Source organism: Miscanthus floridulus, chromosome 9 (genome assembly GCF_019320115.1).
Source record: "Miscanthus floridulus cultivar M001 chromosome 9, ASM1932011v1, whole genome shotgun sequence".
NCBI lineage: Eukaryota > Viridiplantae > Streptophyta > Magnoliopsida > Poales > Poaceae > Miscanthus > Miscanthus floridulus.
In genome coordinates, this window is record NC_089588.1 from 73,543,279 (window position 1) to 73,566,640 (window position 23,362).

Sequence of the window (23,362 nt, forward strand, 5' to 3'; positions counted from 1 at the left end):
GGTTCTTTGGTGAGTGATTTACCGTTCATTACTTTACCTATAGTCCAGAAATATAAAAATAGGATAGAACTGAAATTCTAAACACAAGTTTGAGCCTTGCTGATCTGCTTAGTTCTTTGCTTGTTGAGTTTGTGGTTTACATCGTGGTGTCAAGTGCTGGTTCTTAGGTTCTAATCCTTTAGAGTTTTGAGTTCTTGTCACGTTTCAGTCACCACACAATCCGCTGTTGCCTTCCCCCCCCCCCCCCCCACTTAAGCCGCTGCAATCTCCACCTATACCACCACCACCACCACCAAAAGCACCGCTGTTCTCTCCACCTTTTCGCTGAAACCCTCACCACCATCACCTTCAGCTGCGCCTACACAAACACTACCTTATGCATCTGTCCTTTTGGTGCAAATATGAGTACACTTAGTTTTGAAAACAAGAGAGTTCAAATTACATATTTGTACTACTTGTTGCCATCCTTATCCCTAGTAAAAGAAAGTATATGCTACTTGCTGCATTCTTGTTATAATCATATTGCAAAAGTTCAGTTTGTGCTACTTGTCGAAAAGAAAAGAAAAGAAAAGAAAAGAAAAAGAAAACACAATAGAAAATAGAAAAGAAAAAGAAAGGAAAAGGAGGAAAGAAAGAAACAAAAAAAAAGAAGGGTTAAGTTGATGCTATTTACTCTCATCATTTCCATTGTTTGCTACTGTCCAGTGACAACATTTGTGTCTAGGCTCGCGTCTCTAGCACGGGTTAGCCTAGGACCAGCACGGTACTATCTTTGAACACTTATTCAACTTGCATTGACTAATGTCGTTCCAGCTGTACCTTGATTTTTTTAAAGCCACCTATAGCTCCACATATTATCTACAACGTCCCAGGGTTCTACTTGCTACTACTTGTGGCTGTTGCAGCGGACACTGAGCTTGATGAGGAGGTGAATGGTCATCGACGCATCGAACAACATCGCCGCCGCCATGAGACAGGTCCTCGCCCACCACAGCAAGAGGTACGTGCCGATGACTCATTTGGCAAGATTAAATTCACCATACCTGCTTTTGATGGTAGGTATAATCCTGATATGTACCTTAGTTGGGAATTAGCTGTTGATCAGAAATTTACTTGCCATGATTTCCCTGAGGACAAATGTGTTAGGGCTGCCACTAGTGAGTTTACTGACTTTGCCTCTATTTGGTGGTCTGAATACCATCGTAAGAACCCAAATAACACACCAACTTAGGATGCTTTGAAACGGGTCATGCGGGCCAGATTTGTTCCTTCTTATTATGCCCGTGATCTTTTACATAAGTTGCAACAATTGAGGCAAGGATCCAAATCTGTAGAAGAGTATTATCAAGAGCTACAAATGGGTATGCTTCGTTGTGGGCTAGAGGAAAGTGAGGATGGTGCCATAGCTAGATTTATGGGTGGGCTGAACCGAGAGATTCAGGACATTCTAGCTTACAAGGATTATAATTCTGTCAATCGTTTATTTCACCTTGCTTGTAAAGCTGAACGAGAAGTGCAGCCTTTGGCTTAAATCCATGAGTTATTTGCTTGTTCATCTTGTTCTTGCTTGTTCTCGGTTGCTTGCAGGTTCATGGTGTTCTTGGCATGGCAAGAACATCACAATCGGAGCCGGTGTACCTATTGCCAAGGCGCAGCAACCTTGTGGTCGTTGTAGTCGGACAACCAACGTCGAATCCACCCCAAATCGAGTTTATCCACACTCACCAAAAGATCAGGAACAACCCCTTGTCCCATCACCTGTGGTTCCCGGAGCTTGAAGTCCACCCGAATGTGTTCTGAAACACCCCCGATGAAGAGGTCGTCCTTCTGGACCGGCAGAAGATTCGGCGTGTGGGACACCAGCATGTTGAAGCGATCCTGGTACTCTTGGATCATGGTGTGGAAGGGCAGCCATGCCAGTTTGGCGAGGCGATTGCTGCGGATGGCCAGGCCGAACCACAAATGGCAAAGGTCTTTATATCGCTCCAATGATGGCATGCCGTCATCTTGCTCTAGGGCATAGTACCATGTCCGGGACACACCCACGAGGTGGTACGATGCGAGCGAGACGCGATCCGAGGCAAGCATACGCAACCCATGAAAGAACTGCTCGCAATTGTTGAGCCAATTCAGGGGCCCTTCTTGCCGTCGTAGGTGGAGAAGTTGAGCTTGCTGAAGCGGGGACGCCCAAACTAGCGGGCTCGCCGGTAGCACCGACAATGGAGGGTATCGACGCAGATGAGAAGGGTGGCCACTGTGGAAACGTTGGTAGTGGGGATGGCAAGGAGGGAAAGTTGATCTAGTGGATGGGAAGGGGGGCCGATGGGGCAGCTGTGGCTGTTGCGGTTAGCAGGAGGGTGGTGGGCGGTGTGGTGGGTTGGGTGGTGGTAGGCGGCACAGCGGTGGTGGTGGAGAAGGCTAGGAACACCATTGTCCCATACCCTGGCAGCCCGTAGGGTAAACCCTAGGGCATGGCGCCCGCACAAGAGGCCGCCTGCTGGTTCTCCAAGGACAACATGCGGGTGGAGAGATTGGCTAGCTGCTTGGCGATGTCTGCTAGGGCTTTCGTGGTGGCGTCGGTGGCCGGCGGTGGAACCGGTGGCTGCACATCTTTGTCATCTGCACTCGACATCTCTGATACTAGATTGATAGGATGGGTGATCCTACCGCGGCTACGTAGGTTGTTGGGGTATGTGATCGGTGGTTGGGCCTAAACCCCCGGCGGCGTGTGGTGCCATGGAGGACAAGCAAGAAGCGCATGAGAGAGAGGGGGTAGGCGTGGAAGATGGCCCTTGAGGCCAGGCAAGTTAATTGCCTCGCTTAATTAACTCAATCACAGTTTAGAGGTATATATCCTCTCCTAACAAATCAATCTAGCTCTTGCTTTTATGGAAATAAGGGGAAACAAATAAATGAGATAAAATCCTAGGCATTGCGCCCCCTACTGCCGTCGTGGCCCCGGTGCTAGTAAGTCACGCCGGTCATAACAGTTTGTTTAGATAATGAAAAGATTTTGGCTTCGAACATCTTCAAGAAACAGGCATTATTTCATACTAGTATAGTGCCCGTGCTAACGCCACAGCGTCATTTCAGGGATGCACATTAAAACCTAGATTGTAAATATACACATTAATCAAAAAGTCAGGCTTGGCACTATTGATGAAACTTGAAATTTATATATACATTAATCAGCAGCAGAACAGCCTCCACTTTCAGTAAAAGTACAAAACAATGCGTCTGTGGTGCTGACCATAGCGAGCATTCCTATATTTGGCAAACGCTACGGCAAACCATGTTGACATCTTAAAAGAATGCAGCATGCCATAGTTCCTAAAATATTTCCAAAAACAGCGCACAAATTTCAATAGTGATACGATTAAGATCCAATGCACCAGGTATTTGTCCACATAATGGATGAGTAATCTGCCACTTTCCATATCTTCAATTCTATAGTGTATACGTGTCAGCTCTTATATAGTATATGGAAAGTGAAAAAGTAGTTTCTAGCTGTTCTAGAATTGCTGAACCACACACAGAGAAAAAATTTGTTTGCCTCATTACCAGGCGTGTTGCTCCTGATCCATGTCCTCAACAGCTGAAAATAGTGAGCCGCCATTAAAAAAAAGACGGCGACGACGACAACCAAGCATGTTGCTGCAAGCTATACAACCTCGAATGTGATCCTCTCAGTGCTGCCTCCACCGATTCATATGTCCCTGAAAACGTGTGGATTTTTAACCTTCGGCATGATTGTCCCACCCACTTGGCATCACCTATAGGTGTGACAAAATTGGAATCTCTAGTAACATCCCACAATTGAGGCATGGACTATCTAGCACACATGAGAATCCCAAACCACCGCTTCTCCACTACCAGGAAGGAGCTAATGAAACAAAGTGACTACCAGAACTGCGTGCGCTCTCATATTGTTGATTGTAGAAATTTATTATTTAATTCTAGTATATTGCCCATGCTAAGGCTACAGCGATATCTATTTTGCTGTTGCCCTCAGGTTTAGACCAGGCTTCAACAATCTCAAACATCAGCACACAATTCCTCATTTTTTTTCATGGTCCAACAGATATAAAATGCCCCAAACCGAACTAACCAGAAATTGTGAAAATTCTTAACATATTTGGATAGGAGATACCATGAACAACAAAATATAAAAGACAGTTCTCAAATTCAACTTAGTAATTTGTTATCCAATATATGTCCCAAAAGAGCTCAAGGATATTTGCATTTCTATGCAGAAAAAAGAGTTCTCAAATTAAATTTAGCAATTTGATACAGAACATCCTAGTTTTCAATGCCACCACTAATCACAAACCATATGCATATCTCAAATTAATGTATAGAATACAAACACCATTCAAACAATTCCTCCCAAATATAATTGTTGTTCCCACAAGGGCACAAGGTATTTGAAGAATATTTGCATTTCTGTTCATATAAAAAACTTTTCTAATTTGGTTTAGCAACTGCTTATCCATAAGATATCCTAGACTCGTACGGAAACAATTATTTGTAAGTAAATAATAGACAATATAAAGGAGACAATAATACAACTTCAATGGAACTTCTTAGCTACCTTTGCTTCACTGATTGCAGCCTCTGATGTTCTGTACCTGGTGGCAGAAGACAACATATGTGGAAGTCAATGCAGATACTGCCAGTATCCATTGCCTCTTCTCTGCCCTTTTCAGTTTTGACCAGGAAAAAGTTCTTCAGATGGAAGAATATCACCTCAATATCACCAGCTATCCCAATCCAACCATCAACCATTACATATGTTACGAAAAAATTTTCCTTCATCGGGATGGAGTCACCAATGATCCTTGGTATGCTGCAGAAATAAGCAATTTAGACACTCCGGAAATCATGACTGCCATTCATAATTTCATTAAGAGAATGCAAGGAATAGATTATCAGAAACATATAATGTCGTGCTATGATATCTTTCCGAATTTTCTCGATCTCTGATTTGCAATAGTCAATAGCATCCACCTTGGAACCAAAACATCGAAGAAAGACAGCCTGCAACAAAGCTCAGTTAAAGCACAAGGAATTAATACTAAATATACTAATACAGTATTCCAGTTTACAGATGCGCAAACCAAAAACTACATCAAAGAACAGCATAGCTTAGCTATATAATTATTGTTGCCTATTCTTGCCTCTCTGATGGATTCGCTCATATTTTATCGGTAATAATCAATCGAGTTTTGCATCTTCTTCTTCTTTTCAACCAGATCAGCGAGTTTATTTGCATTGTAAACCACCTAAATAGCAACAAGGAAGATTTATTTTCCTTCCCTATTGTAGAACAATGTTAAATCCGAGAAGAGTCTACTACTACTCTGGGATGAAAAGAAGATGCGTGAATCAAAACCGATGTGTCAGATTGGTGCTATGCAAGAGTAGCGAACAAATCCAGTTGGTACTATCCGGATGGATTGGAAACTGTAGGCTTGGATTTGGTCTCGAGCGATCGATGGGAGATGGGGATAGCTTACCGGTGAGTTGGGATGGATCTCCGCTCGGCGTCAAGGGGTGCCCGGATCTGAGCGCTCAGCGAGGTTCCAGGGGCTGCGACGAGGCCGGCGGCCTGGCGGCAATGGTCTCCCCCACGCAAATCAGAACAGACGGCGAGCGTCACGAGCCGAGGGGATGGAGCACCGGGGTCGCCACCCAGCCTGATATCTGCAACCTTCTCGCTCACCCCTCCACCGTGATGCCTGGGGACGGAGCACCGGGGTCGCCGCTTGGCGGCGATACGCGCGGGAGCGGGGCAACAAGACCGCTCCCAGTGGCGAGTGCAACCGCGTGCTCGAGCAGAGGTGAGGCGGCCAGGCAAGGCGGCGGGGCACCGAGTCTGCTCCCGACGTCCAGCGCGAGTGGGGCGAGGACCTGGATCGAGCAGCCGCCGTCAGCCCACCTCCGCGTGCGCGCCTAGGGAGGCGCGCCCCCAGCCAGGCCAACAGCAGCCACGGCGAGCATGACTCCGGGCAGCCTGGCGAGGGCCGCCGCGCGGCCTAGAGAAGGGCGGCGAGCAGCACCGGCGGGTGGCGGGGAGCCCTAGCCGCGGCACACGAAGAGTCACGAATAGCCGGACTAACAGGGGAGAGGTGAGGTGGACGCCGAGAAGTGCACGCCGTACCTCCTGGACGGCACGGGTGGCCGGCTATTCGCCTCGTCGTCCGGCCTGGGTGGCCGCGGCGGCGGTCTGAGTGATGGCCGCGGGTTCCGCACGCTCTGGCGGAGCCTCAGAGGCTGCAGGCGTCGCTGGGCGGGGGCACGATCTCGAGTCGGGGTGCCGCGGTCTCGCGTCGCTGGGGCGGGGGCGGGGGCGGGGGCGGTCGCTGGGGCAAGGCACGTCCAAAGAAGCAGGACCGTCCGATGTGGTTGAGTAAGGAGAGACAATGAGTGAGAGTTAATCCGGTGCGTATGTTTTTAACGTGGTCTTTATCTGTGTGTGTTTCGTGGGGTGGACGTAGTTTAGGTTGTGGCTGTAGATGTGGGATTTGTTTGGTGGCTGTAGGATAATTTGAAGTGGTGTATTATAGGGGTAGAGGTAGAGGTAGAGATAGAGACAGAGAAGAGATAATAATATTACAATCGTTTGGTGGCTGTAGGATTGGGTCTAGTGAATGGACAACTAATTCATGACGAACACAAATGTCAATCTATGACGGCCCAATTTGTTCCAGCAAACGTATGACACGAGATACATGATGGTTTTTTCGATCATCAAGGTAGGTTAACTATGACGCGTTTTCGAGTGTCTAAGACCAAAGTAATCCGTCACGTAAAGCCACATTCCTTGTAGTGCGAGCACTCGTTCGGGTCAGTAATGGGATGGAGTCAGGCTCTAGCCACCGTCGCTCGGCAACCCGGGGCCCTAGCGAGCCCCGACCAGTGGCCACAAGCATCCTTGGGCTCTACCTAACTCTGTCCAGACGATGCGCGCAAGCATACCTGGTGGGTATAGCCCCCGAGCCCCGAGTGATCTCGTGAAATCGGTCGGGGGGTCCGTCAGTCGACAACCTCTTTCCTGGGAACTTAACATACACCTATGTTTGACTCTCATCAATAGCCTTTTCGTCTAATAATGCAGCAATAGTACACATTATGACCAAGCACCTAGGGTTGCAACCTCACATCCTATTTCTTTTGCCCTAAGTCAGTCTCCCCTCACCCTCTCTATCTCTCTCATGAAGGTGTGGTGGTGGCAGACCGAACGTAGAGTGTGATCGAGTGCGCGTGTCTTAGAGGCGTGGCTGAGGGCATGGTTGGGGGCACGACCCCATCTTCATAAGGCAGGCACCGGTGAGGATCTCTCGCCCTCCTCCATACAATCTCCATAATCTCAATGGTGGATCCTCACTCACTCACTCCCTCTCTCTTCCTCAGATTTTGCAGCGCCAGATCTAGATGGTGCCGAGCCCAAGGTACACTGGCGAGGGGGACTTCCACGACACAAACAGAGCATCAGTGGGCTCCACAGCGAGTAGTGGTGGCCCCCCACTATAGGCAATGGGCAGCGCGGGCTCCGCAACGAGCTTGCACCTTTCTTTGTTTTTTCATTAATTTGCACATGCGGGCGTCTTGACCGCCTCACTAAAGATTGATTAACAGTGACCCTCTATTAGAGGTTGTGGCTCCACTTGTCATTTTAAATTCTTTGTGGCCATCTCTGAAAACGTTTTATGTAGTTGTGGTTGTAGCTATCCGTATTCATATCCATAGATATCTGAATATATTTGATCCGTTTATGCCAATGCTAGCTATCCTCTCAAATGTCGACTCACATCATGTTTTTGTGGCACTCGCTGAGTTTGAAACTATAAGGGTTTCTATTGTACTCACTACTTGAATCACAATATTGCATTGAGTTCTATAACACAAACCTTATCCTCGGTTTCAAACCGGTGTTAAAATCCAATTATTATTTTTTAAATGTGCCAGTCACGTCCATCCCTGCCCAACCATGCCCTCGCTCAACCCCATGACGTCGTGTCATTGCCTGCCCCACTGCCACGCATATCCACCACTTGCCCAACCATAGTCGACGTTGTACGTCCTCCTTTACCAAGCCCCGCCAGCCACTTCAGGTAGTGGGGCCACCATGCGCCGAGGGGTGTGGCAGGCCACGCCCGGAGCCACGACAGGGAGCAGCAATAGGCTCGTGCCTGGGGCTGGCGAGCCTACATAGGGGTCGCCTTGCCAAGTAGGGCCCTTATTCAACGAGGGAGGATCCAGGGAGGCAGGAAGGTGGTAGGGAAGGAGGGAGGCCGGTGAGCCCACACCGGTTCCGTCTCGCCGTGTGCCATGCCGAGGGAGATACCAGGGAGGGATGGAGGAAAACGCTAGGGAGGGAGCAAGGCCGTCGTGTGCCGAATGGCTGCTGCCGGGGAGCCATAACGCACCCTGTGCTCGGGGCTGCCGAGCCCACGCAGGGCACCACCTTAGTGTGCACTACTGTGCACCGAGCCCACACGGGCACCTCCTAGCCGAGATATTGAGGGAGAATAGAAACATGCGATAGATGGATGGGCTTATCGACCAGTGTTCTCCCATTCATGTGTCGACACACATGGCTGCATAAACCTAGCCATCAGCCACCCGAGACAGCACAAGTGGTGGGAACAAACACGTGGGGCAACATGTGGAGGGTCACGTGACCACATGCGCGGAGGCTAGGTTCATTCGATTTTCATTGTCGTCTCCTCTCTCGAACGGATGGTGAAAATCATTTGTACTGCCGGTATGGAACAATAATTATCGGTGAAAATCAGGATTGTTTTTGCTGTCGTAGTGTATTTTGAATCCAGAACGGTGCTAAATACCTACTCTATTTTCAAAGCTTCTTAAAGTGGTCAGTGTCCTATTGATTCAAGCTGCAAACCAGTAGCTTCCACAGCACAAAATGGCAACTCGGCAAGCAGCATCAGCGGGGCCGAAGCTGACGGTTAATTGATGGGGCCGCAGAAGGCACCATCAAAATAGCGACCATGGTGTAACTGAGAGACTAGGACGTGCTGGACAGGGACATTGTTGAGTACTTGGGCCACACATTCGGTATCTCACACAAACCTCGCTGCCATATCCGTAGGTACCACGTGAAAATAGTTAAATAGTGACAGACGTTATTAGAAAGTAAAAATCACAGGCGTTTGTTGATCATACTAGAACAAATCAAGCCTTCCCTGATGTATTTCTTATGAAAATAGAGCCTTACCTGATGTTGTCAATTTGGCACCAATAACTGAGAATTTTGCACTTCAAAAAAGCCAGAATTTTAATGCCAGCTATGTATGAGCTAGTTTTCCTTTGATATCCACATGAGTGTCGCACGTGCATGTCCACTAGTCATACTCCATCAAATCAAGCCTTCCCTGATGCATTTCTTATGAAAATAGAGAAATATGTCATAGATTAATGATGTTTTCTTTTGATAGTGTCATAAGATTACCCAGCGGTTCTAATAGTGACAAATAAAAAAAAAACATCACCAAGAGACCATCACTAACACGAGATATGTGAATAAGTAACACAAAGAGACTATTTTTTTTTACATTCTTCTAGATTTCACTCCATGTTTTTTATGCATTCATGATTCATTCACGTGTCGCAACCCAAAAATCTAATTTTAATTTATATAAATAATACTAGTAGAATAATGGTTTTAATTTCACATTTTTCAAAAAAGTTATCTAGCATCTAGTTGAACAACAAAAAATAATATAGTTACAACAAAATAATATTTCTAAAGTAAAACTAATATTGACATAAGCGTTAAAAAAGGTGTTGTGTACGGCTTTAAGATTTTGTTTTTGTGCAAAAAACATGTTTCAAAACGTTTTTGTGCTCTGCTTCCTCCGCCGCTAGCAGGTGGGATCGCCTAGACTCGTGGCTTGTTGATTTTTTTTTGCGAATAAAAGGACGTCATTAGTTGCGTGTATACAGTGCGTCCATGCGAACCTCATGCAATTGTTAGGTTTCCTCGTTTTACAGGGCGAACCGATCACAGCGTCAACCAATTACATTAATTTATGTTTGTTTAATATTCAACGTATTCTGCTGCCAAAATCCGTTCCCTCTCGATTTGTGTGGTAAAGGATTGCAGTAATCATTTGATTGACTGCCTGCTCAGCCAAATAAAACAAGCAAGCAACTGGTCCATTTCCATTATCGTCGTTTATGCATCAATCCCTTTAATTTGCGTTGCCGTCGCTGTATGTGAACCAAATGGGCACCCTATATATTGGTTGCCTGGACAAGTATTTGAACCTAGTCTCCGCGATGCAAAAAGCGTCCACCAAGATTTCTCTGTAGATATTGAATCAATGTTCATTTCTAATGGGCCTGGCTGGCTTCGTGCACGGCAACGCAGGCAGCGCTTGTCACTGCTAAAAAACGATTTTCAGCCACGACAATATTTTTGACAGAGGCGGCTCAATCAGGGGGCGCCTCTATAGTGCTCTGTGAACCAAGCCACCTTTGAAGATGTATCTTCAGAGACGGCTCCAAAGCCAACCGCCTCTAGAATTGGTTCTTTTAGAGGTGGCTAACTTTACCGGCCGTCTATGAAAATGATTGTATTTTCAAAGTTTCGAAGGCTACTTCTTTGCTCTATTAACTTCAATATAGACCCTGGCAAACCCGAGAGGGGATTTGGTATAAGTCTGCTTCACCATGTAAAGTGGTTTAGTACTAGCAATCCTTCCTATAATATTGGATGACCAGAGGTGAAACCCGAGCTGAAGGAACCGTACCCTCATAGGGACGCTCTACTAGACGGTTGGTAAAGCCGCCTCTAAAGAACCATTTGGAGCCACCTCTAGTAGAAATAAATGTATACTCTGCCCCTTGCTCACTCTCTCCTCTCCCAAATCGCATCGCCTCCTCCTCTCCCAAACACAATCGCCTCTCCTCTCCCAAACCCTATCGCCTCTGAACTTGGCAGCGTGCACATGTGGCAATGTCGGGTGGCAGGTGCATGTGGCTTCAACGCCAAGACCCAACCATGCAATGAGGAAGGCCAGTTTGCCCCTCGGGCGGCAGAGGGGGTTGGATCCCAGTGCATGGCGATGTCCTTTACTTGTTTGACTCCGATGAAGATGTGAGCCCTCCGCCATGTGCCTCGCATTGCAGAGTAGCGGAACCACCACGGGGCGGGCAAAGGTGAGGGGCATGGACCGACGTGGGATGTGGCAAAGGTGAGGCGACATCGACTGCCGCTGGTCTAGGGGAAAGGCGACAACATGAAGGATCCAGTGCCGACCGCCAACAAGAAGGGTCCTTTGACCGCCGTGAAGAAAGTCAAAGGGCATGCGGCGTATACACCTACAATGAAAGGCGGTCAACGGTGCATTGCGATTGCGTGCTCAAGCAAGAAGAAGGTTAGCCTATTTCTCGGCCTCCACGCGCAAGGTGCATTGCCATCTATAGGTCCTGGTGATGAGGACATCCCTTCCATTGATACAACCACACATGCTGCACAACAAAGTCCAATGACAAGAGCTCGAGCACAGCAACTTAATTATCAGGTAAAGTCGTTCCTCGCTGTTCATACAAACTCGTCTCAGAATTGGATGCTACTAAATCAAGGTGATGATTGTCTTATTCTTAAGAATGTTGGTCAAGACCCCATTGCCTCATGTCTAGACCCCATGATGAGGATGGAGCAGCCGAACAAGTGGGAATCATCATTAATGGGGCGCTCAACTCATCTCGAGATAGCAGGAAACACTCTATCAAAAATACCATAACTCCTTGATACGAGATCCAATGAACCTGGTTTTTGACTTGTTGGAAAGAGCTCGTCGTCCTCTTTCAGATGGGTCCAACCCCACTATCAGAATCTACGCGCAAGGTGCATTGCCGTCTATAGGTCCTGGGGTTCCCGGAGCTTGAAGTCGACCTGAATGTGTTCCGGAACACCCCCGATGAAGAGGTCGGCCTTCTGGACAGGCAAAAGATTCGGCGTGTGGCACACCAACATGTTGAAACGCTCCTGGTACTCTTGGGGCAGCTGTGGCTGTTGCGGTTAGCAGGAGGCTGGTGGGCGGCGTGGTGGGTTGGGTGGTGGTAGGCGGCACAGCGGTGGTGGTGGAGAAGGCTAGGAACACCATTGTCCCGTACCCTGGCATCCAGTAGGGTAAACCCTAGGGCATGGCGCCCGCACAAGAGGACGTCTGCTGGTTCTCCAAGGACGACATGCCGGTGGAGAGATTGGCTAGCTGCTTGGCGATGTCTGCTAGGCCTTTCGCGGTGGCGTCGGCGGCCGGCGGTGGAACCAGTGGCTGCACATCTTTGTCATCTTCACTCGGCATCTCTGATACCAGATTGATAGGATGGGTGATCCTACCGCGGCTACGTAGGTTGTTGGGGTAGGTGATCGGTGGGCGGGCCTAAACCCCCGGCAGCGTGTGGTGCCATGGAGGACAAGCAAGAAGCGCATGAGAGAGAGGGGGTAGGCGTGGAAGATGGCCCTTGAGGCCAGGCTTGTTAATTGCCTCGCTTAATTAACTCAATCACAGTTTAGAGGTATATATCCTCTCCTAACAAATCAATCTAGCTCTTGCTTTTATGGAAATAAGGGGAAACAAATAAATGAGATAAAATCCTAGGCATTGCGCCCCCTACTGCCGTCGTGGCCCCGGCGCTGGTAAGTTACGCCGGTCATAACAGTTTGTTTAGATAATGAAAAGATTTTGGCTTCGAACATCTTCAAGAAACAGGCATTAGTTCATATAATATATTACAATCGTGACTTTGCTAGGCAAGAAAAATTGTGTTCAACACGAAAGACCAATATATATGAAACCTAAAACACCGCGCACATATCCATATCGGAAGTGAAAAAGAAACTGCATAGCTCTTATTTCTATGAGCTGGCATGCCGAATCAACCAATCCTTGTGTAGTATTTCAGCATTTGTATGCGAACACATATCGATATACTGAAGTAATCGATATATATCGAACCAATCCTTGTGTGAGGTTTCAGCATTTGTGTGCGGAACATATCTATGTACTAAAGTAATTCATAGGTCATGCTTCAATTTGAACAGAGGGGCAATACGACATTCTCATATCTTCTCTGGATTCCAGCAGCCGTGGAAGCCGAATGGTAGGCCATATGGGAACCTTACTCGAGCAATTTCTTTGAAAGTCGTCGCATCCAGCAGCAGCGCATACCCGTCACCATCCATGGTGCTTACAATAGATATCACAACCCCTACATACATTCCTATGGTTCAACGAAGCACAAATCATCATCTTAAACACACTTTTTCAGCAATTAAACTTACCGTCATCTTCAGCCGTTCCACCTGGCCTCGCCACAAAGAAGGGCTCTGATGGCACAGAGCCCACCTCGTGCCAGTTCTTGGCACCTTTCTCCAGTAGGTCGATCTTGGTGAGCGAGTTGAAGAAATTGCATGGCCGTTGGGCGCCACATGCGTAAACATAACGATGCTCCTTGCCCTGGTAGGCCGGGTTGATGGAAGACAACTCCACTCCCCGACCGTGCACCTCAGGGTCCAGCACAGTTTCCAGCTGGCCTGAGGTGGTTCCATCCAGTGGTATATCCTGAACCGGGCCACCCTGCACACAAGACGCATAGTACAGTACTTGTCAAAATAATTCCTGTAGCTAGCGGTATATCAAGTACCTAGCATCAGGGAATGCATCCTTGTTAATCCCAGACGGATCTCTCTGTTGGTATGCGTTAATGAAGTGTAATGCCATGAAAGGAGGAACCTCCACGCTCGCCACCTACAAGAAGGTACATGTAAATAACATCAAGAAAACATCCACGGAAAGATCAACGTAAATACACAGTAGGTAATTAATAATGATGTTAGTTAAGAGTTCTTACGGTCCTTCCGGAGAACTTGCATATGATGGTAGCCAGTCGAAGATATACCAAGGTGTCAGCTGAGACTTGAGAACGACAATGTACTTCTCAGTGACGGCGAACGAATGCACCCATCCCGGTGTGTGCCCTCCCCGGCAGTGCACTCTCCCAATCACTTTCCTCTCGTTGCTCCTGGCTGCCATCCCGACGACACGATGGCCACGCCGGAAGTTGTCCGGGACACTACCGGAAAACAGTAAGTTTGTCGTGCGCCACAGGCACTCGACAAAGGCTACATTACACTCGGCAAACGATTTGCCGAGAGCACACGGCATCTACAGTACCGGCAAACAGTAGCTTTGCCGAGTGTTTTCTGTCGGGCACTCGGCAAAGACTTTGCCGAGAGCTGAAAACGACACTAGGCGAAAAAAAGTACGTGACAGAGGGGAAACGGTCACGGCACGTTTACCGAGTATCAACGGTGAGACACTCGGCAAAGATTTCCATTTTACCGTGTGTCAAACTTGGGGCCCTCGGCAAAGCTGTCCAGTTTGCTGTGTCTCAAACAACTCGGTCGGTCCCTGTCACAACCGGGTGCGTGGTCTGTAACCAGCTCCATAGCCTGTCCGTGTAATGGAACTTGCCGATGGTGTCGAGAGCCTCCGGGTCTATCAGAACGGAGCTCTTGATGGTCTCCGTGAGGCACATTACCCGGCCGTCACCGAGCGGCAGCACGGAGATGTTGGCGTTGTCGGACAGCAAAGTGCCACTTCCGAGGCCGACGACGTTGCGCACGCGGTCGAGGCGGCTCCCGGGCTCGGAGGGACACAGTTGAGAGAACTCCCGGTGGAGAGGCCGGCCGTGCGCCATGGCAGCTTTGTACGCGTCCGACTCGACTTGACGATGCGTACTAGTGTGGCGTACCCGTCGAATATGTGGTGGGAGGAGTGGCCGCCGACGTCCCACAGACCTGGCCCGTTCCTTAGGTACGTGCCGTTCTGTAGAATCACAGTGTCATAATTCAGCTGATCATGACTGTAAAAATAGTTATCTTATACTATTATATTACTGACTAATTAACAAAGTATATGGCCCGCACGCATTTACACGGCCGCTATGCCGTTTTGCAGTTATGCAATTTATTGTGCATTGCCTCATCCATTTATACTTCCGGTCTCAAATCATGTCATGAACATTATCATAATTGGCCTTGAGAATTGGCAATGAAGATTTTTCTGTTTGGCAAAAGCAAGTATAACATTGCATATAAATTCATATAGTCACAAAAAATAGATGCAACAAGAGTTTATATATTTTTAGATTAGGTTTCAACTTAAATACATACCGTGCAAGAAAAAGATAAATACTATAAATTCTAATTAGATGCCTAATGGAGCTTCCATGTTAATCCTCACAAGACTCCATAGAAAAACTATAGATAGATCCTAGAAACATCTGACCATCAACTTGACATAACCTAATCAGCATTGCTAATAATAGCTATTGGATATACTCTATTTTCTAAATAATTACTCATCTCTGCTATTATGTAAAATAACATAAAGTAACCAATAACTCTGTTCAAATTACCCACCTATGACATTAAAAAATATGATCTAAAGTAGACCTAATTTTACATCTAATTACCCATGTCCTCATATTACGATAAATAGCTTGTGTAACCTCATTTTCATCATATTATTAGAACACAACATCTCAGCTCGTTAGTAGCCTATAGTAGTTGTGAAGTTGGCCAATGTTGCACGTGGGAGTCTATTGGTAGCTATATTTTCCTGGCCATTTAAGATTACTTTAGAGTAAACTATCGGATCATTATAAGGCTTGAGTATTAAAGTTGTATTGAGGTTAGCACCTACCCTCTTCTAAGATCACACTTCAAGCTCTATCACTTATGTTAAGCGACATGGTGCAGGATTCAAATATTTTTGTGTGGTATTGTATAGTATTTAAGAACATACTCTACAAGCTAAAATCCTTATTTTAAAAAGTGTAAAAAAATGAGTTAATTAAATATACAATAAGCACAAAAGCTTTAATGTAGTAGCCAATGAGAATAAAATTTATAAAAAAAATAAAATTTAGATTCATGGCTTCATATGATATATGGTGAAATAAGAGCCATCATAGTTAATGGCATATTTAAAATATACAAAGGTGGCATGCAAAAGAAATATATATAAATATAAAGAAAATGTATAGATCCGCCACATGCAAAAAGGACTATTAATAAGTTTATGATAAGTAAATATAGACTGCGAGTATCTATTATGTTAAAAAATAAATAAAGAGAAAAACCATATAATTTAATATAAGTAATTCTTTATTAGCTATATGTATTAAACAATAACTAATACTCAATTATATCTCTTAAAATTGTAGCCTATGTGAGAGCACGGGTCGATGGACGGACTAAAACCAAAGTGAACTGACATTTGAAATGGAGGTGGCATGTACCAGCCAAATTGGGAGGTGTCCTTCCACGGCCAGGTTGCCTTCCCATCTTTCTTGCAAAGAATATACAGCGTGTTTGGTTGTGGAGTGGCATCTGTCATCGGCTTGGAATCACTCCAGCTAGGCTCGGAAGGCGCTTGGCGGACGACGAATTTCGAGGAGTGAGGTGGTGGTGCTTTTACGCCTTGCGGCAGGTGCGACATGATGACGGGCGACTCCCGTCCGCTTGGCAAACCAAACGCAACATTCAGGCTCGGATACAGGTCCGTATGATTCCGCACCGTATCATGACGCTAACCAAAGACGCTGATAGTGTTTGAACCGCCGCATTGGCGGATCCAGGGGGGGCTGGGGGGGCTGCAGCCCCCCCTGGGAGCCTTAATTCCTTGTTAAATTACTGTAGCATCAAGCATAAATCATCATTAAATCTTCATTATCAATCAACATGTCCATTACTTAGCCCCCTCCTTGATCTCATCCTGGATCCGCCACTGAACCGCCGTAGAGTCAGTCCATCCTATCTCCGTTGCACTTGCATTGCGTCCCTCTCCAATAAGCCTTCATATGTGTAAAACTACCCCCTCGAGCTTCAAGCGCAGATGGCCCAATCGACTTGACGACAAATACCCTGTTCGCTTGGTTGATAAGTCATGGCTGAAAGTACTGTTGGGTGACTTATTGTGAGAGAAAGATACTATTTATTGACTGGAAAAGTACATCTTATAAGCCAAACGAACATGGCGGAAGAGACAGAGTTGTCTATCTCAGGCCGGACTGGTTGAAAAGCATAAACGGGACTGTGTGGTACACCAGTTGTGTCCACATGGCTACTTGCCTCTTGGAGCTTGCTGGTTTCAGTGCTGTTGTTATACTGATTTCGTCACTGTGCTATGGAGACTTTAAGGAGGTCGCAATTCTGCACGTTGCAGTCTTCTTCTTCTTTTGTTTTTTTTTGTTTTTTTTTTGTTTTTGTTGTTGAGGGGTCCTGCATGTTGCAGTTGCGTGCTCCTCTACCAGGCTACCTCATATTCTGCCCTTGTTTGAGGGGCAGCTCCGCCAGCGTTTTGTCCTCCTTGGCATCAGATGTGTGGTCCCCCGTAGTCCACGAGGATCTGTCACTGCGCCGCTGTTACTCAGGGCGTATGTGGTGGCTTGAGCCAGGTAGCCATCTGGACCCCACGTAGACAAAATCGATGGCCTAGATTTGCCGTCTCGACCAGGCAGCATTGCCAGAGTCTCAAGCAAATAGGCCCTCAGTCCCCCTCCCGTCGCTGTTCGCACGTCACTGCTACCCTCAACCGGCCATGCACCGGCCGCATGGCCGCTTCCTTATGTCCTGCCACTGTACTACGGAACATGCCTTTACAACCCGCCTTCTCAACTGGTACACGCATTGGTAGTGACCGTGATGGTACCATCACAACCAATCTCCTCGGTCCACGGAGTATTATTACAACAAATATATATTGTTGACAGTAAAAAAATGTCACTTGGCTCGGCACATTCAGATTGGTTGCCTGAGTGCATAACCTTATTCGGGTTGGTTTGGCCGTGTTTGGATTCATTATCTGATAATAGTTAGCTAGCTAATACATTATTATCTGATTTGGTTTAGCTAGTGGGATAGTTGTTATTTAAGGATCCAGCTAACAATTAGTTAGTCTATTATCTATATCTGTTTGGATCCTAAAAGATAATTATTAGCTGATAACTACTATCTGTAGAGATCCAAACAGGGTCTTGGTCGAGTGCATTTGTTTATTATTCCGTTTGGTTGGCCAAGTTCATTGGCTCACCCTAAGTAGCAGGTGGCCAAGTGTGTAGGTCTAATCTCGGGCTAGGCGGCCAAGTGCACAGGCCAACTCAGTTTCGATGGCGGAATGCATTCGGATTAGTTAGTGCTACATCAGACTAGTGCAATGATCGATGATACATTGGTCCACGATACACTTAGCAGCCGCGTCAGTGATGTGAGGCGGTCGACAACAAGCTGATCAGCGTTTAGATCAAGCATGAAGGGACTATGACGCCTAAGATATGGGTAAATTAGATAACTTAAAACTTTTAGTATAACTATGCTTTCTAGTCAACCTTAGCAAAACCTATACAAGAAAGTGAGCTATCTTGATATGCACTACGGTTTGCTGAGTGTAAAACTATCTCTACTGCAAAAGAGTATACAACTTAGGTACAGAATGTAAATGTGGAAGCTAAATTGAGGCAGAAATGCAAACTCCCGTCAATTACTCCGGTGTTTTTACCGAGGTACCAATAATCTCATGCTTTCCACTAATCCTTGTCGGAGCCCCTCGCAAGGGCCAAGCTCCTGATCAGGTGACTCCTGAGGTAGCCCCCGATCCTTCTCCATGCACATGTGGGTCTCTAAGATGGCCTTTCCTAGATCGTTTCCCTCCGTCTTCACTATCGAGCTTCCGGCCAAATCACCGCGCGGGCCTGGTTCCCTTTGGTACATCGTGGCGGCCGCAACACAATTGCGGTCGGTGTGGCCCGCAAGACTACAAGCCCCTTTAATATACAACAATGGTGCGTGCAAGCACTATGTGAGCAAGAGGTGTGCAAACTTTACTAAACACTATGCCTAAGCCTATGCAAGCGCCAATATGGTATATAAGTAGACTAAATACTTTGCAAAGTACTATTGCTAATCACCTAATGAAATCTTTAAGCACTTTATGGTTAGAACAACTAGAGATGAGCTCACCTAAACCTTCTTTACGCTCCAAATCCTTCCAGATGGCTAGATGGGGGTATATATAGCCCAAACACTTGAAACTAGTCATTGGAATAGTACACAACTTTCTGTGTACTCACCGAATACTCCAATGGGGTCATCGTAGATTTTCCGATGCCTCTGCAAAAACTCGCCATTAGAATTTGTGCATTGCCGACTGTTGGGCAGTCGTTTCTCCAAGCTAACTTCTCTAGTGCCATCGGACTTTTTCAGTGAGCACTTCCTCTGTTCGTGTTCCTGGCATCGAGCTCAACGGAGATGATGCTTTTTTTGTGGCCTGCACCAGAGTTTTCCGGCGCATCATTTCCCTCTCTGGTGGCGACTCTTTCATCCGGTACTGGTGTTCTGTCCACACCGGAGTTTTCCCGTTGGTGAAAATTCTCTTTGGTGGACACTGTTTGCACATAGTCCAGTGCTGGCTTCTAGAATGCACCGGAGTTTTCCAGTGGGGCATAAAACCCTGGTTTCTGCTCTGCTGGCCACATTCTCCGGTGGTCTCTGCCTGAAGACACCAGATAATTCCGGTGCTACATAGCAGCTTCATTTTACTCAGTTTCTTCGCGTCTTTTCATCTGGGTGGATTTCATCTTGTGCCTTGCACTTCTTGTAATCTTTTAGAATCTTTAACACGGCTTCTAATGTCTTTCTCTTGAGGTGTTGATGACTTCGATCTCCATATTGACCAAGTCCATGTCCACCTTACATCCATTTGAATTTTCTTTGTATACTAGAAAAAATACTAGTCCAAATGGTCATGTTGTTCAGCAAAAATTAAAAAAGCCTAAGCAAGCCCAATTGCGCCCACCGTCGCCACTACCACCATGTCCATCGGAGGAGGGCCCAATGAATCTGGGCGCGCCTCCTCCCTACTGGATCTGGGCGTGGCCCCGTGCAACCGCCATGGGAGAGGAAGGGACGGTGCCACCACCATGGGAGAGAGAGGGAGACACAGCTAGCCGACCTCGACCTTGGATCCGACCAAAACCTCCTAAAAGGATCTAAACAATGCCTAGAGGGGGGTGAATAGGCGTATCTAAAAATTTCTACGTAATCTCAAAGTCAAATGCCAGTGACAGTCGGAAGTCCTGACAGTTTGGGCCAGAACTTCTGGCACCCGAAAGTTCCGACACAAACAGCCGGGAGTTCCGACACCTACGAGAATTGCACTACAAGTGCTAAAACGAACTTTGAGTGAAAGATATCTTATAACCCCACTCCCTAGTGGTAAGGTAAAGGGTTGGGGTTGCTTCTTTGACGCCGGAAGGTCATCACTATGTAGATCGAGTCCAAACCCTAAGAGGAGTGTTGGAGAGGAAGACAAACCAACTAGAACAAATATGAGAGCACAAATCACAACAACAACAACAACAAGCATGCAGGACACAAGAATTTATTCCGAGGTTCGGCAACCCCACAAAGGAGCTCCTACATCCTTATTGTTGAGGTGACCACTAAGGTCGGAGTTTCTTCCACCTCTTTGCCTCTCTCAAAGCAACCACAAAGGTCACTCGAGCTTTCCACTAAGAAATCAAGGGTAATACAAACTTTCCAAGCCTCTTCCACAAGATGGAAGCTCCTAGGTGACGCTTGGCCGGTTGGGTTCCAAGAACCCAAGAGTAATAGACACAAACCCAACCCGCTTGATGAAAAAATCAAGTGCTCAAGCTTGCCAAAGTGATTCTCTCACTCAATCCACTGTCTTTTCACTCAAGACCCTAAGGGAATCGAAGATTGGACCAAAGGGAAGAGGAGAGGGGTGCCTTGAATGCTTGGGAGCTATTTTGAACGAAGATTGGTGAGCAATGAATGAGTGATTCTTGGTTGGAAGAGTGGAGAGAGCTACTTATACTCAAAGGCAAATCCAACCATTTAGATCTGAGTCAGAAGTTCCGACACAGATCGCCATAACTTCTAGCTCAACGCAAAACACTGTTCACGTAGACAGTCCACTGGGCTTGCTCGCTATCGTCAGAACTCTCGGCGGTCGTCGGGACTCCTGACAGACATGACGAGCTAGGTGACTAAGTCCCAAGGCGTCGGAACTTCCAGCGGGAGCCGGGACTTCCGGCACCCAGAACTCCTGACTCCTGTTGGGACTTCCGACGGGCGAAGATGCGTAGGCAGCTAAGTCTTGAAGTTTTCGGACTTTCGGAGGGAGCCAGAACTTCTGGCACCCGGAACTCCCGTCTTCCATCGGGACTTCCGACGGGCAAAGATGCGCAGGCGGGCTGCGTCTAAGTCAGCAAGCCCCAGAACTTCCGGCGCCAAACGTCAGGACTTTCGACAGCCGAAACTCCCGGCTCACGCCAGGACTTTCGGCTACCAAAAGTCCATAAACTATGGCCAAGTGTTCGTGAGGTGATTTTGTGTCTCTCTTTTGATTTTATTTTTATGCTTGAACACTCTATCTTTCTCAGACCACCTAAACTTGCATCCCTCTTTATAATACGGCATACCTAAACCCAAAACAAAATAAAAAAGCTTTGGAGAGCGCTTTGGGTTCATCCGCTTTTTGCACTTAAAGAATTGAGGGATACCATTTCATTTTAGATCAACTCTTTTAAAGTTTTCAAGGGACTAAAGCTGCAATATATCTCATTAAGATCTCATTAGTCCCTAATTTGGATGTCATCAATACACCAAAACCCACATAGGTGGCAAATGCATTTTCACCTTTGCCTAGATCCGTCCGACCTTCGCCTCCGCCTCCTCGCCATTGGGCCTCCACCGTGGTGCGTGTGCCTTGACTGCATCCACCCCGCTGCTCCCTGCCGCACACGCTGCCGCCGGCCAGGGGCGTGTGGCCTACCACCACGAGGCACGAGAGTGCATCCTACAGCCCCGGTGCGAGCCGCTTCCTGCGGATGCTGGAGAAGGAGAGGGAGCCGCCGGTGCGAGGTAGAGAGCCTGCGGTTTTGCCTGGAGGAGAGGGAGGAGAGGAGAGAGGGCCTCGACTGTATTAATAGAGGCAGACCTTATAGTTGCCCGCCTTCAAAAATAGTCTTCGAAGGCGGTTAAGACAACCGTCTCGGTAAATCAATTTAAGGAGGTGGGTATTTTCTGACCGCCTCTGTAAATAAACCAACCGCCTCTGTTAATCGATTTCGAGGCGGTTATTTTTTGGTGCCTCAGTAAATAAAACGACCACCTCTGTTAATCTTATGGCATTTTCCGAGGCGTTTGGATTTTGTGACCACCTCGGTTACTCGCAAAATCATTTTTGTAGTAGTGGGAGTATACTACTCTAGTTGCCGTCGTTGGTGGCCGCGTTCCCCGGCCTAACCGGCTATTTGAAGAAATTGGTGTAAAGTGTGGAGACCAGGAAGTTTATGAAAAAGGCCAAGGTTATTGTTTTCTGGACAGTTTTACTTGGCTTATTGTGGGTGCCTTACTCTTTTCATTTGCTGCAGAGCTTCAACATCACGCAGATCGTCGAGAAGAAGGTTATCAACACTCTTGCTCTCCGAGAGACTTCGATCAGCACCCTTCGAGCGCAGGTCAAAGGTCTTGAGGCCGAAACGGAAAGGCTCGTTAAGGAGGATGAAGATCTCCATAAGGCGAACGAGGCACTGATGGCTGAAAGGGCTAATATGGATGTTGAGGTCACATAGCTGAGGGAAGGGAAGGCTGTAGCGGATCAGAAGATTGACAACATGGAAAAAAATTTGAGTGCATCTGTGAATGCTAAAGAGGTTGCCCTTGAGAGCCTGAAAAAGTAGGCCGATGTTGCTCAAAGCCTTCGCGACAAAGTGGAGAGGAGAGCGTGCGTTGAGTGCTGAGCTCAAAGATGGTGTGAAGGTCTTGGAGGAGCAGCTGTCGTGTGTGAAGGCTTTGGGTCATGCTGCTGTTCATGAGTATGCCAGTGTGCTTGGGGCCTTTGGCTGTGTGACGGAGGCCGTGGCAACGGATGCACCGGTTTTCGACGTGCTGAAGTGGTTTTCAAATAATTTTACAATTTTGTCTGTCTTTTTCGGGGAGGCCAGCGACTTTGCCATTTTCTCTAGTGTGATGAATGTGTTGTCGATGTTGGAGAAGGCAGGTTGTCGGCATATGGGGGACTTCCACAAGAGGAGCTTTGTGTTTGATTCTCCTGAAAAACTTGGAGAGCTCTCGAAGACTGTGAGCATGGCGAGCTGGCGCTTCATGAAGGAGTTTTGGGTTTTGTTTGGGCGGGATCATGCTCGCAGACTTGCGGAGGCTCATTGTGCCCAGGCTTGTGTTGGTTTGTTAAGGTTTCTCTTAGAGGCTTGGTTTTGGTGTAGGTTTGACGTT

At 47.1% G+C, this 23,362-nt stretch overlaps 1 long non-coding RNA gene and 1 pseudogene across 1 annotated transcript; both read right to left on the reverse strand.

Annotated features, from left to right (window-relative positions):
- Nucleotides 1-3,106: 3,106 nt before the first annotated feature.
- Nucleotides 3,107-4,675, reverse strand: LOC136482148 (uncharacterized). The gene is made up of 4 exons (XR_010764985.1): nt 4,592-4,675; nt 3,671-3,716; nt 3,562-3,595; nt 3,107-3,330 (listed from the first exon to the last, which is right to left on the reverse strand). It is a non-coding gene; the product is annotated as an uncharacterized lncRNA (long non-coding RNA).
- An 8,258-nt stretch (nt 4,676-12,933) lies between these two features.
- Nucleotides 12,934-21,284, reverse strand: LOC136480084 (carotenoid cleavage dioxygenase 8 homolog A, chloroplastic-like; annotated as a pseudogene).
- Between the last annotated feature and the right edge of the window lie 2,078 nt (nt 21,285-23,362).